Here is a 14,566-nt window from a genome sequence, read left to right on the forward strand (position 1 = left end):
GTGGTCTGCCATAAAAAGAGAAAAAACGGGGTGAGTCAGCACATTATGAAGCACTTAGGGTGCCTAAAGAGCATCGACACATATTTTTAGAAAAATCTGGGGATAAAAACTGTTTTGTGATTATTTAATTATATTACCAAACAAACCATCACTTATTGTGAGCAGTTTTCTGTAACGATCATCTATCGCCCATAACTCATTCGAGGACTTTTTAAATATATTTTTTTTTCTGAATTATCGAGAAATAAAAACAAAAACCAACAGTATATTGTATAAACAATATAATACCGTCAGTGAAACTGCGCTCGTGTTCTTTTTGACGGCCGTCAAAGATGCATTTGACTGTGCATGAACGTTAGAAAAGATCTCGCTCAATATTTGCGTGGATGCTCACGATGTTTGCTTCTACACCCACTGAGACGCACATCAAGAACACATTTCCACAGGCAGACATTACAGACGTCTCTCTTACTCCGAGAGTTAGGGGAAGGAAAAAAAAAAAAAAAAGACAAATAAACCTGCCCTAAGGATAAAAAACTGTTTTCTCTCAGCTGTCTGAAATGCAAAAGCACACACTCCATTACTGCCAGGAAGTGGAAGTCAGTGATTAGGCGCCGATGTAAGTCTGGTTTCTTGTCTGATGAAACTTTTAATCGCTTTTATTGTTTTGTATGTTTCAATAATGCAATACCTACATTTATTTTAGCCTTATAATTGGGAGAAAAAAAAAATCACAAGACAGAAGCTCATGTGTACAGATTTAGTCTCATTTCAAGTAAGCAACACTTACTTAGGTGTGCATGGTATTCTATCAGCAGTGTTGTGTGTATGTTGTGTGTTAGCATTGTGATGTTCTTTTAAACTCTAAGGATAAATGTAATTTCCTACTCACCTCCTCAGAATTTGATTTTCATCTATATAATGATTTAGATTTAGGGACTTGAATAATGAGTCTATTTACAGTAAGTGGGCGACCTATCATGCATTTAATGCCGCTTATTACAAAACAGATTCCCAAAATTCCGTCAATAATAATTGAAATCTAAGTGCTTCCTTCAATTGAAGTCCAAATGTCTTTGAACATATCTCTACATAAAATTGGCAAACATAAAAACAAATGATTGCAAATAAATGACAAAAGGAAACAAAATGCAACGCAGTATCCAAATAGTCAATCAAAGAACATTTTGGTATTTTTTGTTGTTTTCCTTTTCCCCCCAGACTGCTGTTTAATCTTATTAAATTGCTTGCTTTCTTCCTGGTGAAAAGACAACTAAAAGAAAATGATAAAGGATCAAAGTAAAAGTCGTACAAACAAGATTGGCCTTTAAAGCAAGCATCACAAAAGGAAACTTTTGATATTGATCATTTCTACAATTTACAAGTATAAATTAGATTCACAGACTAAAACTTTGATAATTTTTTTACTCTTCTAGTTGCTGTTTTTGTTTTGTTTTTAATGAATCCACTCTTATTTAAAGGTGGACTACATTTATTCGACTTTACTGATATATATATATATATATATAAAAAGAGCAAAAACTCCCTCTCAAACCCTGTGATGCAATGTACAACAGAGACACGGCTTGTATTTTACTTAGTGCCCCTTTAAGACAAACATACACAATGTGTGTTGTATTACCATATTTTCTTCATCGTGTTTCAAGTTTCTGACTCTGGTTTGCTCGGGGTGACGAGTGGGATTTCTGTCTTACTACTGTTTCTGACAAAATGCATTGTCAACCCAACTCCCACAGTAATAAATACCACTTAACCAGAAGACCAGACAAACACAAACATGGCCCCAGTCTGATGCTACACCGAGTTCAATTTTGACTGCGAGTGTCTGTAAAAACGAGTGAAATTTGCAGTGCAAGTGCTTTGGTGACACTTCTAAAATGGATTAAATATATCACTAGATACAAACATTACATTTTGTGTAAAACAATACAGCTATTTGATGCAATGATGCTCAGTTTTTGATTAATGTTGCCTGCTGGTCTGGAGCAACTTGAGCATTGCTGTACATTGCAACAAATGTGACAGTATTATTATACACTCACTAAAATATTTTACACTCTGCAATAGCATGAGTGCAGAACCAAGTCAGAAGGAATATCTTAAATCCACTAATATGTGCACTCATTTCACCTCGAACCCCCTGTTTTTGTCACAGTTTGTGAGTGTCAGTTTGTAATTTATTCACCCGACCACTGCATTTGTTGATTTAAAAATTGAGCAGCCTGAATAAAAGTTACAGCCGAGCGCCAACAGCTTCATCTGGAAGCTTTCCTCCTGAATACGTGGGTCTCGTCAAATGGCTCGGCCACTTAGGTTGAATCTTCTGACACGCAGTCAGCAATGTGTCAGTCTGCCCGACCGTGGCTTGATGGCAGCAATTTTTAATGCTCTATTCAGCACTCTATATTAGCATTTAAAGTTCCTTTCTGCCGGTCGACTGTTTCGTAATCGCACAACTTGATAATGTAGCTGACATTTCCAAGGTAATATCTTGACAACTCTCTCAAAGGACAGGTCATTTTACACATTTAGTAGGCTGCGCCAAAGAGCAGCACCAGGTGAACATTTAGCATCAGAAAGACAGAATGAATACTTTATGACAGTATAGACTTTCACAATGGACAAGAGGACGTCTGCATTGGGTTTTTCTTTACTTTGTGTAATCACATATCACGCCGAGTAATGTCTTCTCTACCAGAAATCCAATAAATACTTTATGGCAGTCTTGCAGAAGTCTTTCCTTTGAGAGCTCGACGATTCCTCAACACTGCACAGACACAAGTGCTCATCTGGCAGGACAGGGCTCACCACTCATACCAGGACACGCTGAATCAGCTTCCACTCCTGCTTCATGACTTCACTTTAGAAGAGGTACATGCCGGTTTTTCGGAGCATTTACTGCAGAATGGGAGATGCAGAAAGTGTTTGAGTATATGTACTAAAAAAAAAAAAAGAGAATCTCTATTTTCATTGTCTGCCGAGTTCTCTCATGATATCCTGCCCAGGTTCTCTCTGTCTCTTTCGTTCTCTCTCAGTAATCAATTCATTGACGCTGACTGCGTCTCATGACTCGGCCACTGCCAATTATTATATAAAACTTTATATGGCAGCCATATGTACTGGGGCCCCTCTGCCCCAGATTAAACATGCCAGCAGATGGAACCTGTGACATGATTCAGTGCTTTACTTCACAGCTCCAGGACCGGTTTAATGACCTATCAAAGAAAGTTAAGAGGAGATAAATGGCAGTGCAGCCAAATGGAAGGGAGACAGGAACATAGGTGATTATTGCTTTATGGTGTTTAAGTAACTCGTGTGGGAGGTTAGGTACATTACATTTGCCTGGGTGGACGTGGCTAGGAGTGTATAATATGGATGTGGAGATCCATAAATATAAAAATGTAATAAACACTTGGAACAAATGGTACAGAATATGGAGGCATATTTAATTCACAAAATAAATGAAATGCTTAGTTTTCCTGAGTCAGAGAAATACACAAACAGAGCCAAAAGCGAAAAACTCGTGAATCTATTCTGTTAATAATGATAATAATAAATCAAAAAAATATTATTATTTTTTTATCATTAAATTGTTCTATATGGATTGAGAACATTTTGGTCAAAATGTGTTTTAGTCATTAATCATATCACCTTAGGTTAGAACAGCTGCCATAAAGATGAATGGATGATCTTGAGATTCTTTTTTTTTTTTTTCATAAAAAAAATCAGAATTTTGGAAAAACTGAGCCAAAATAAAGTCAAAAAATACCTTGGTAATTTGGTGAAGAAAAACAAAAAGTTTCCGTATTTTTTTATGTCAATTACCGGAGAACAACGAACAATGGAGGGGAGACCGCCTCAAATTTTCTAGATGATGTACTGCTGCTGTGCTGAAGTCTAATTCATGCACTGCATCAATTGATCCCACACATACATTCATGTATTCTGCCAAGCAGCACTTTGGCATTTTGAACAAAGACTTTGCCAGATGACAGAGGTTTTTCTTCTTCTTTTTCTTTGAAGAATGAGCTAAAGTCAGAAAATCCCCCAGTGCCCTCATTGAGACCACATTTTCATTGGATTCCCTTCCAGTGGTGGTCTCAGCACAGTTTAGTCAAGTAAACATGAACAGCAGTTGCCAGGAAATACATTATTGCAATCAAGCCGCTCTCATAGACTGAGCGTGACGAGAGGCGAGAATGTTTTTCACTGGAGATCATCCACTCTAATGAACGAACCAGTGGTACCAACATGCCCGTGTCTATTTTAGACCTCAATCACCAGAAAGCCTGGAGAAAAGGTATGTTTGAAGCACATCAATTGTTATGAGAGGTACTGCTTTTTTTTTTTTTTCCTTTTCTTTGGTGACACTGAACTTTCAATTCTCACCAAGTCAAATATAGACCAATGTGAGAAAGAGGAATCTCAATGTAAGTCAATAAAGGCAGAAACTTTTTTTTTTTTTTATTATTTCAGCATGAAACATTGATGTGAGCTGCATTCAGTGACTGGAGCCTGTGATAGTGTGTGTCCCTGTTAGAGCCAAATTAGAGAGTATATTCATGAACATGAAAGTCCTCCTTTGAGCATCAACTAGATGCAAAATGCAATATATAACTGATTTGGCAGAAGGAAAACAAATTAAAAATTTAACACAATGCATTAACACATTTCTGACACTTTTCCACTTTGATTAATTTGGAATAATTGGTGTTTACAAGTGATGTAACAATCTATTCACTGCATCAATGCGTCAACTTTAAATCATGTCAATTCAATTGCATCAGCTCGCTAAAAGAAATAAACAAGATGATTTCATCTGAGTTCACCAATAAGCAACTTGAAGTGCTCTGAACACAAACTTTCTCAGACAGCAAATTGTGTTGGTGACCAGGAGGTTAGCTCAAAGTGGTCTGAAAAGTCTGCAAATGTGAGTAAGTTGTTACAAGTTGTTGAAGTTGAATGTTATGCTAAATACTTGGAAAAGTTACTTGTGCTGTCTCTCATTTCATTTCAGTTTAATGACTCAAAGTTTGCAAAGTTTACAAATGTTGCTGAGCACGTTGGTTCAGTCCGAGTCAATCAGCCATTATTATTAAAGGGTTATATTTCCAACAGTATTATTTTCATTGCATTGTGTCCTGCAAAAAAGATACAGTTTTTGGAAGATTAAAACAATATACAACTAAAAAAAAGCTGATAATCACTCTCATGATGAAGAGTCAAGAGGTTGAGAAACTCTTATATAAGCGAATGCCAAAGCTGCCTCAGGAAGCTGGACAGAGGCCCCAATAACACAACGTTTCAAAAGAAAACGCATCATTTTGTGTTTACTCAAGAGCACTTTTAAAACAATGTCCTTTTACACGCAAACAAATTCTTAAAATTATATAGTGAGCATGCTGTGCCACTAGTGATTGTTGTTTAATATTGAAACCACACACACAAGTGTGCAGAGAACAATATGCTATAAATATTAACAATGGTGAGTATACTTGTATTTGTGTGGACACATGACAAAGTTGGATGGTTATTACGGGTAACTCTCAACTGTAAAACAACCAAATCCAAGGGAATTGGGAGTCATGCCACTCTGGAGTCTGCCATTGTGATTGTGCATCTACGCACACACGTGCAAAATAACTATTTACAATGCTTGAGGTGTGCATACGCAGTAACAGCATTTTTTTTTTTAAAGTTGGGATTTCTGCCATTCAGACAAAGACAGCCGTTTTCAAAAAGTTCCACCTTGGGAGCCGTTTTCAAAAAGTCGCATTTTCAGTGACTCTGACCACTACTCTCGAGGAAACGGACGCAAAAAACCGAGAGAGACAGCAGCTTTCCAACTGATTCCATCCCAGCCTAACTTCAGTCAACTTCAGCAAACCTCACTACTTAGAGCTGTGTTATTAATGTAAAAACCTATAACCTCAGAACCAACGTAGTTTGTTTCTTAATTGCTGACCTGAACAGAACAACAAAATAAAAATGTGAGTTTCACATCTATTAGATTAAGAGAATTATTTTGTTGAGCCACCGAGTACTTATTGGGTTTTTTTTTAAATGTTTTCTTAACGATCTTCTTGTCTTTATTCTTATTCACTTGTACTTTATTTCTGTATAAAGTCATAGATCAATGTCTCTGTATTAACCAATATGTTTTCATTGCTTTCATACTGTAAGGCAGTTTGGAACTCCTCCATCTTTGTCCAATGATTGGCGTAAGTGTTTGATGACTCACAATCACCTATAAAATCGACATAAAGGAGCATTTCTCTGTTTTTGGGCAGCAGACGACAGACGATGAAAGAAAGTCAAGTGACATGACGCGCTTGAAAAAGCAAGCTACAGGCTGTTCTACTTTCTTACTGTGCCAAATCAATCCAGATGAAAAACGTACAGATAATGTCTTTAGAGTTGCGGTAAGGCAGCATTTAGAAAAAAAACAAAAAAAAAAACACCTCCTCTGCATATTGTAAATGTCAAGTGAATAAATTGCGGTTCCACTTATTTATTTATTAATTATTTTTTTCTTGCGGTTACATACATGATTATTCAAAATAAAATGCACTGAACTCGAACATGAGCGGCATGAACTTTAATGAATATGTACTCTGCATTCTGAACACGGATATCTTGGTGACGCTTCCTGTGCTGTTGTTTCATTCAAACAGCACACAGAGTGAGTGTTTAGCATCTTGTTCCACAGCGACAGTCACCCCGATCCAAGTCCAGGCTTGGGAACCTTTCTCTGTGGTGTTTACACGTTCTCTCAGTGCTTACGTTTCTTTCAGTCTAAAACTCTCTTTGAGGTTAATTTGTGACTCTCAGTGCAGTGTAGAAGGTGGATGGATGGTGTCCCATTCTTGTAAAAATTCAAAATCAGTTCAAAACTATGTGATACATCACATCTGTTCTTTGCAGACGATTCAATCCATAGATTTCTAATAAGTCAAGTAGATGGAGTTTATGAATCTGTTTAAATATAAGAAGTGAAGCTAAGCATAATCATTGCTGCGTATTATTAGTTGTACAGATAGTAGAATACATTGATAGTGGTGCCGCTGCAGCAGCTCTCAGCTGCGTGTTCATTTTCCTGCTGACAGTATGTTAAGGCTGATGTGTATTAATATTTGAGCTGCTTTGTTCTTTGTTTGCTTTCTTTCCTTCCATTTCACCTGTGGCTGATCTTAAAAGGGGATGAGAAAAGCACATGGGATTGGTCATTACTGTTGCTCACCCCAGCTCCACCTGCTGATTCTGTATTCCTCCCCCTAATAGTGTATTCAGCATCTTCTCCACATCGAGCCCAGCGGCGCCCAGTTTGCATCAGCACCTTTGGTCACCAAATTTGCAACAAAAAAAATGTGCTTGTCAGGCCCCATTTGTGTTTGCACCTGGAGATTTCCCCCCCTGCATTTGTGTCTGTGTCCTCTTTTGAGATAGAGCCATCTAAATAGTTACAGTAACAAGAGTCCCTCGCAGCAACTCCTCACAGAATACTGCCGTTTGCATGTCAAGTGCTTCCTGTGTGACTTAGCTGCTTTGATGGTTTTCACTTTGCACATTTTGCACGAGTTTAAAGGTGTTATGAAATTCATGGTGCCCTCTGTATCTGTAATGGACAGCAAGTGTGAATACGGTAAGTCAAAACACCTCCCGGGCAGTATGCTGTCCGCTTCAATTAGAGCTGGGTTGTACCGACATCGAGCGAATGTGTCCTAAAGCCCTGACAGGGGCAGGAAACGACCATCATACAATGTGTCACCACAGGCACTTTGTTGATCCTGATGCTCAAGCCCGGATTCATATTCGCAAATAAAGTACCTCTAGCGAGCCCAGATATTCACAGTGTGAGTACAGACAAATGTGGAAAGAGAGCCACAGTTTTGTGTTGTTATTAAAGAAATGTCTCTAATTAATGAATTCGGAAAGAGGCTTGGCTGAAACCAGAGACAACATTTTCTTGGGTTCCTCAGAAGTGACATCACAAAGCAGAACAAAAAACAGAACAGTGATTTACAGTGTTTTGTCATATTTAGCTTCCTGCTTCCCTCTTCTACTCCATCAAAGTCTTAAGAGTCAAATGTGACGCATACTCGGATACATTTTGACCCACGTCAGTGCGTGGTGGAAATAAAATCTGCATCTGCGCTTCTATCAGAAAACAAAAAGTCAGAGCCATATCTCTCTTCACTCGAACACGACAACCGCCATTCATGATGAAACAAACCAAATAAAAATCTTACATCTAGCGATAAAGGTGTTAATGTTATCAAAACAGCCTGGCTTTATTTGAAGTAGACAAGGTGTTGTCATAAAGGCCAACACTGTGGCACTCAGCATTTTACAAGGATGATATAAAGGATGCACCTGCTGCAGGAAAAAAAAAATTACGCTACAAAAGAAAAAAAAAAACAGAGCAAAATAAATCTTAGATGACTTTTTTATGCAGGATTTACTTTGTTGTGGCTTATTTTTTTATTTTTTATTTTCTTCTCGAGTGAATGCTGATGGTCACAGCCAAGAGGAAGTCAGAGAGTTGTGTTGTGTCAGTGTTTCTTAGCCTATTGTACTACTAAATATAAATCAGCTTACATTTATTAAAGTGCAAACTGTCTTTTAAAGCACTTTTAATATGGAACTTTTCCATCGTAATCAAGCTTACTGGCATTATGAATAGCATTATAATTAATAAAAACATACAGTATCATATATATAATATATATACACTAACGTATTGTACTTTGACCTGTAATATTGCAATTACATTGTACACTCGTGAGAGCACCAGAGAGCTTCAAGAGGATGTCTTTTCCCAGGATTAATTATTGTCTTTGTATCGTAATTCCTCGTAAACAAAAAAAAAAGTGTAAAGACATGAGTGAAAATATATTCATTTCATAAAAAACTGACATTTTTAGAATATGTTTTATTGGAGGTGGAAAGGAGACAGATAAGAATGATCAAATAAGTACAGAACCATTGCAGATTTTCCACATACTGTCCTTTTCATTGCCTATGGTTCCCAAAAGACATAATCAATAATGCCTTATATTTTGAAAGCATCGGTCCAGCTACAAATGACTACTTGCTGTTAGTTCTGTAACACGTGAGAGCTGGACGTGGCTGTTTAGGTGCAATGCGAAGGGAGGGGTGGCTCATCCCACACTTTAAAAATCTTTACTCCAAAGTGAATCATTTTGTGAAACGTTACAAAAAAGAAAGACGGCCGCCATAGAATTTAATCTTCATATTAGCAGTGTGGGAATACCTAGAGACTAAAACTTTGTCAGTTGTACAATGTCTACTCTCGTATGACCATTTTGATGAGCTTCCCAGCATGACTCGGATGGGAGGGCAAAGGGAGTAAATCCCCCACAAATCCCTACATCCTGTATATTTGAAAAGCCTATAATGATCATTTTCACACAAAGTGTGCCACTGAGGTGATGATTCAACTCTGGTGTAATTTCTGTATCTGCACTCCGTGGTTAATAATATACCTAGTTACATCATAATTTACTTGCAACAGTATTTCTAAAAAAGTCGGTCTATAGCTTGCTGATATGGGTCGTCTACCAATTGAAAGGTTGCAGGTTTGATTCCCACCTACACCTGTCCACATGGTGAATGTGATAAACAATGTAAAGCATTTTGGGCCTGCTCATGTAGTTGAAAAGCGCTATACAAGTGAAACCCATTTACCATTTATTGCACACTAATGGCAGTTGATGCACCCCCAAAAAAACAAGTTCTATTAAAACAGAAATTACTTGTGTAGACAGAGTAATTGTCTGTTTAATGGCGAGTAATATTCTTTGTTGCCCAAGCTGAGACGATGAAGGATTTCTGCTTTATTTTGTTTGATTTGCATTGGATTGATGAGTGACATTGAATTATATTTAGAATACAAATGATAATCAGGAATATACCAGTGCACTGCATCTATATTCATGACACTGTATTTCACACATTCTAAACTGACTTGATAGAATGGAGAGCGTACGGGAAGATGGATGAAATTCATGAACTATATACTTTTTTTTTTCAGGTGACAGCACTATTAGAAAAGTACAGCTTTTTTTCGTGTCAAGGTTTTTATTTATTCATATCTTTTTATATAAGCCCCATAAAGCTGAAGTCACAAAAAACTTTGTGACTTCAGTAATATAAACCATGTAGGCTTCTTGCTTTTGCAACTTTATCCACCACTACCCTCCTTTTCTAAAGGAGCTATGATACAGGTGTAATGATTTCAAAGGACCAGTGTAATGGTTCAAAAATTGGTTGTTGCACATCAAATTAAAAGCATATAAAATGTTAGATTTTTACATTTAATTATTATTTTTTTTAACATAAATCATTTGGAGAAATGAATAAGTGGCATTTGAAATAATCAGGCCAAATACGACTGAGCAAAACATGTGGAAAACTGCCCTGCAAAACAGCCTAATCTGACCGGTGGGATGAATCTCAAAGTGTAGAAACTATATAAGATCGAATGCCTGAATGAAACCGCTGTTTCTATCCTTTCCTGCCAGAATAACAGTGTTTGTAGATGTGTGATCAGTAATGCTTTAGTGAAAGTGAGTTAGTTACATTACTTCTAGCAATTAGCATAAGCAGATATGCTTTTCTGAGGGGGTGGATGTGTGACAGCATGTTAAAGGTTGCAGAAATCGTGTGGGCTTTGCAGCAATAAGTTTTTACTAACAATAGCTTGAAGAGAAAGACTACGGCAGGTAAAAGTTCAGATCACACTTATTTTTCTGAAGATTTATGATGTTCAAAACAACTTTAGTAAAAAAACATACTTTCATTGCATTACATCTCTTATTTCCATGCATTGTAACTTTTCTCACTTGTTTCACAGTCATTTTGAAGCCTTCCAGTTCTTTTACACAGTACATGTGTTATTTTTTGTTGGTGAGTCAGTCACAGCTCCAATGCTTGTTTGTATTCCCGTGATACATGTAAAGATCTTAGATCAGATGCTTGCTGTTCATCCTTCAGTATAAAAATGACTTTGGATGAGTCCAACATTTGACATCACTGGCTCACTTAAGTGTCATTGGTGTTAGCAGACAGGAAAAATATCAAAATCACTATTTAAAAAAAAAGAATATGTGACTGTAGTGTGTGTGTGTGTGTGTGTGTGTGTGTGTGTGTGTGTGTGTGTGTGTGTGTGTGTGTGTGTGTGTGTGTGTGTGTGTGTGTGTGTGTGTGTGTGTGTGTGTGTGTGTGTGTGTCTGCCTTTAAAGATTCCAGTTGTTTTCTTATTCCCGTGAAATGCACCACTTGGAATAAGCTGTGTGTTTGTGGGACCACTGATGTGGTTTTGTAGAAGTGGTTACTGCTTCTGATGTGTGAAGGAACAGACTGTTTTCATGCTTTGATAAAGGCTAAACCTTTTTGCTTTCAGCCATTTGTTCCGCTGCCTGCTTGTTTCGGGATGTCTTGACAACTGCTGGTTGAAAAGGACACAATACGACATCAATTCAAATTATCAACTGAGTATTTTATTTTTCACGTGGCAAATATTCCCTTTGGGTAATGGCTCATTGGTAACAGCCTCTCAAAATCCAACGCTCAGCTTGCTTTCAGTTGTCCAACCTTAAAACCCGAGTTGTCATTCATACAAGTCAAAAGTTTTTATATTTATTTATTTATTTATTTTTTACAGCTGGGATGATTGCATGTTTATTGTTTTATGAGCTACATCATCAAGTCTGCAGTTTATTTATTTGTGAAACTATTTCAATATAATATAGAGGCATCGGAGTAGTGCTTATGCTAATAGAGTACTAGGTCTGATTAGCATGAACATAATGATCCATCAAAACAAACATTAAAACAACAAAGGAACAACAACAGGAGCAGCAGTGATCTCTGTGTCGGCTCTAATGAAGCGGAGTACGAGGATGGGCAGGCCGGCTCAGATTTCTCGACTAAAATTCAGTGTGGATGTGTCTTATCAGCTTTTGTTGCATATTTACCTGAACTACAAAAATCTGCATTCCATTATGATTGATTTCTTTGAAATAAATGAGCCAAATGACTGAGGGTGTAATAATGATATCTTAAGAAAGTGAATTAGCAAATTGCCCCGCATGTGGAGATTTTGCATCGTGACATCGTGCATTATTTATGAAAGGCCATTAAACTCCTGACACACCCATGATTGAATCTTTCCCACATTGTTTCTTTCTAGAACCGTGCACTGCTAACCGATAGTGGTGCACCATGAGGGCTGGCAAGCAGCTAGGAATAGGGGAGACTTTGATCCAATAATGGTAATTCCCCCATGAATGACTTTGTGAAGCGATTTTGTCTTCCCACACAGTATTGACTTATTCCCTTTCATTCTGTACATGCTGTTCCCACAAAGAAACTGTGCTGCGTGATCTCATCTACTTGGATATGATATCTTTTCAGGGATGTAGGATAAATGTTATTACATCTAGACCAACATGTGGCCCAGTGGGGGTTTTGGAAGTGTCTGTACGTGATGCATTTCAGAGGGGGCTTTCTTTAAAGAACTTGTCGAGGCTGCGAACACGACTGTACTCCATGATTTATACCTCGTGGCAGCATTTTCCATTTGCCTAGTTCATGTGATTTACCAGCGACCCACATTAAGGGTTGATATTTTTGGAAGTTGACCTCCAACGAGTTGTACATCTGCGTCTGTTTCACCCAAGGTTGTCTCCATCTTTCATGGCTGGGCTAAGTAGGTAACCAACATCATCACAGCACTTAACCTCGGCACTGTCAGCGGTCGAGTGCTTTTATAACCGGTGGAAAAATCCCGGTCAGTGTTCATAACAACAGATCTGCATGGATTGCTGAACAGATCAGAGATGTGGGCACACACTCAGAGGTTTGGATCTGGCACAGCACACTTTAACCCTTTACGGGACAAGCGACTGGATTTGTTGCTTGTTTCTTCCTGTTTCTTCCAAACTACCAACAGTGCATTGATAACACACATACTAAATGATTGGGAAATTGTTCCAACCATTTCAATAGACGTTTATTTGTAGAGGCTCAGGAATTTGTGAATCTATTTGCTCTGGTGAAGCATCCACTATTGCACGTGATAGAAGTCCTTTCTTAAAAATGCAACGGAACTTAATAAAAGAAAACATGCTTTTGCCGAAAAAAGTAGTGCAACTGACAACATGTCCTTTTTTTAAACATACGACATGAATAGCATGATTAATCCATGCTCGCATACATTTTAAACAGTAATAATACACTATGTTAGTACAATGGATGTGGCAACATGCTACAACTAAGTCTTTCTTGAAAAAGGATGTCAGAAAAAATTATTTAAATGGGGCAAACACACAAAAAAGAGTGAGTAGTACTGACACAAATGCATGGTTAAACAGGTTTACTTTCTGACAATTAATTGTCCAACTAGGTTATTTATACTCCTGTGAGCTGGTTGAACTAGACTAGAACCATCAGAGAAGTAACTGGAGCACTCTCGTCATTTACAGCGCATTACATACCTCTGATTTGAATGCTCATGTCCCCTGGAGGGCAACATTAACATTTGTTTCATTTCAGAAGCCCCTGTTGTTCCCATACTGCTGCAGTTTTATCTAGCAGTGTGTGACCGAATGAAAGGGAGGGGCTGTTAAAAAAAATAGAAACAATAAAAGAATAGAGGCCTTTACTGGTAATAGAGAGCCAAAGCCTGGTAATAAATCAAATAGACAGAGATACAATTGAAATCCTGCGTGAATTTCAACCACTGAGAAATATTTGGAATATTATAGAATGAATCTTAATCCTATGCTCCAGTGCACAGTGGAGGAGAGCGCAGAGAAAGAGGTGGGATATTATCGGTGCTGGATGCTTGTGCTTGTTTTATTCATTTCCACTTCAATGCTGGCAATAGGCTGGATTTCTGAACACAGTCGAGTAAACAGTGTGGGGGGAAATTGAAGGATCTATTTTGAAATTCTGCTGTAGCATCAGCGACGCAGAGGCCATGTAAAAATATCCAAGTGGCAGCTCGAAGCTAATGGGTTTAGACAAAATTAGGTATGTGTTAACAGTAAATCACTTTAGGCTCACTGTCAATGATCCTACGTGTCTGTCACGATGGTGACAATACTGTATGTGCTGTTTCAATGAGATACTGGCAGATTTATATTTTTATCTATCATTGGAAAAGTGTTTTAAAATATAGTTATAAAAATATACTCCAGTGCAGGACTATGACACCGTTGCTGTCTTATAGTCTTAGATTTTAAGCTATTTAAAGAAGCTACTTAAGATACTGGACAGTAGGTTTTAATGTTGCTGCTAATCCTGCCTGAATAGCTCTTTTGTCTGCCATAACAGAGGCACAAAAACGGGGATTCACCTACATCATTTGCAACCACCATTTTTTTCAAGACGTAATATTCTGCCACGCGCCTGCAGAGTCCGCCGGTGAGAGATGGTGGCATTAGGCCGGTAATGACCATATTGTTTTCAGTGCGGAGGGGAAAAATGAGGACGGCCGGACACGGAGCTGTAGAAAGAG

At 37.9% G+C, this 14,566-nt stretch overlaps 1 protein-coding gene across 1 annotated transcript in view; it reads right to left on the bottom strand.

Moving 5' to 3' along the window:
* The window catches only part of brinp1 (bone morphogenetic protein/retinoic acid inducible neural-specific 1), a 126,402-nt gene that overhangs the window by 70,060 nt on the left and 41,776 nt on the right, over positions 1-14,566 (bottom strand). The gene's annotated exons all lie outside the window — the stretch shown is intronic.

This window comes from Lipophrys pholis (assembly GCF_963383615.2).
Source record: "Lipophrys pholis genome assembly, chromosome: 12".
Lineage (NCBI taxonomy): Eukaryota > Metazoa > Chordata > Actinopteri > Blenniiformes > Blenniidae > Lipophrys > Lipophrys pholis.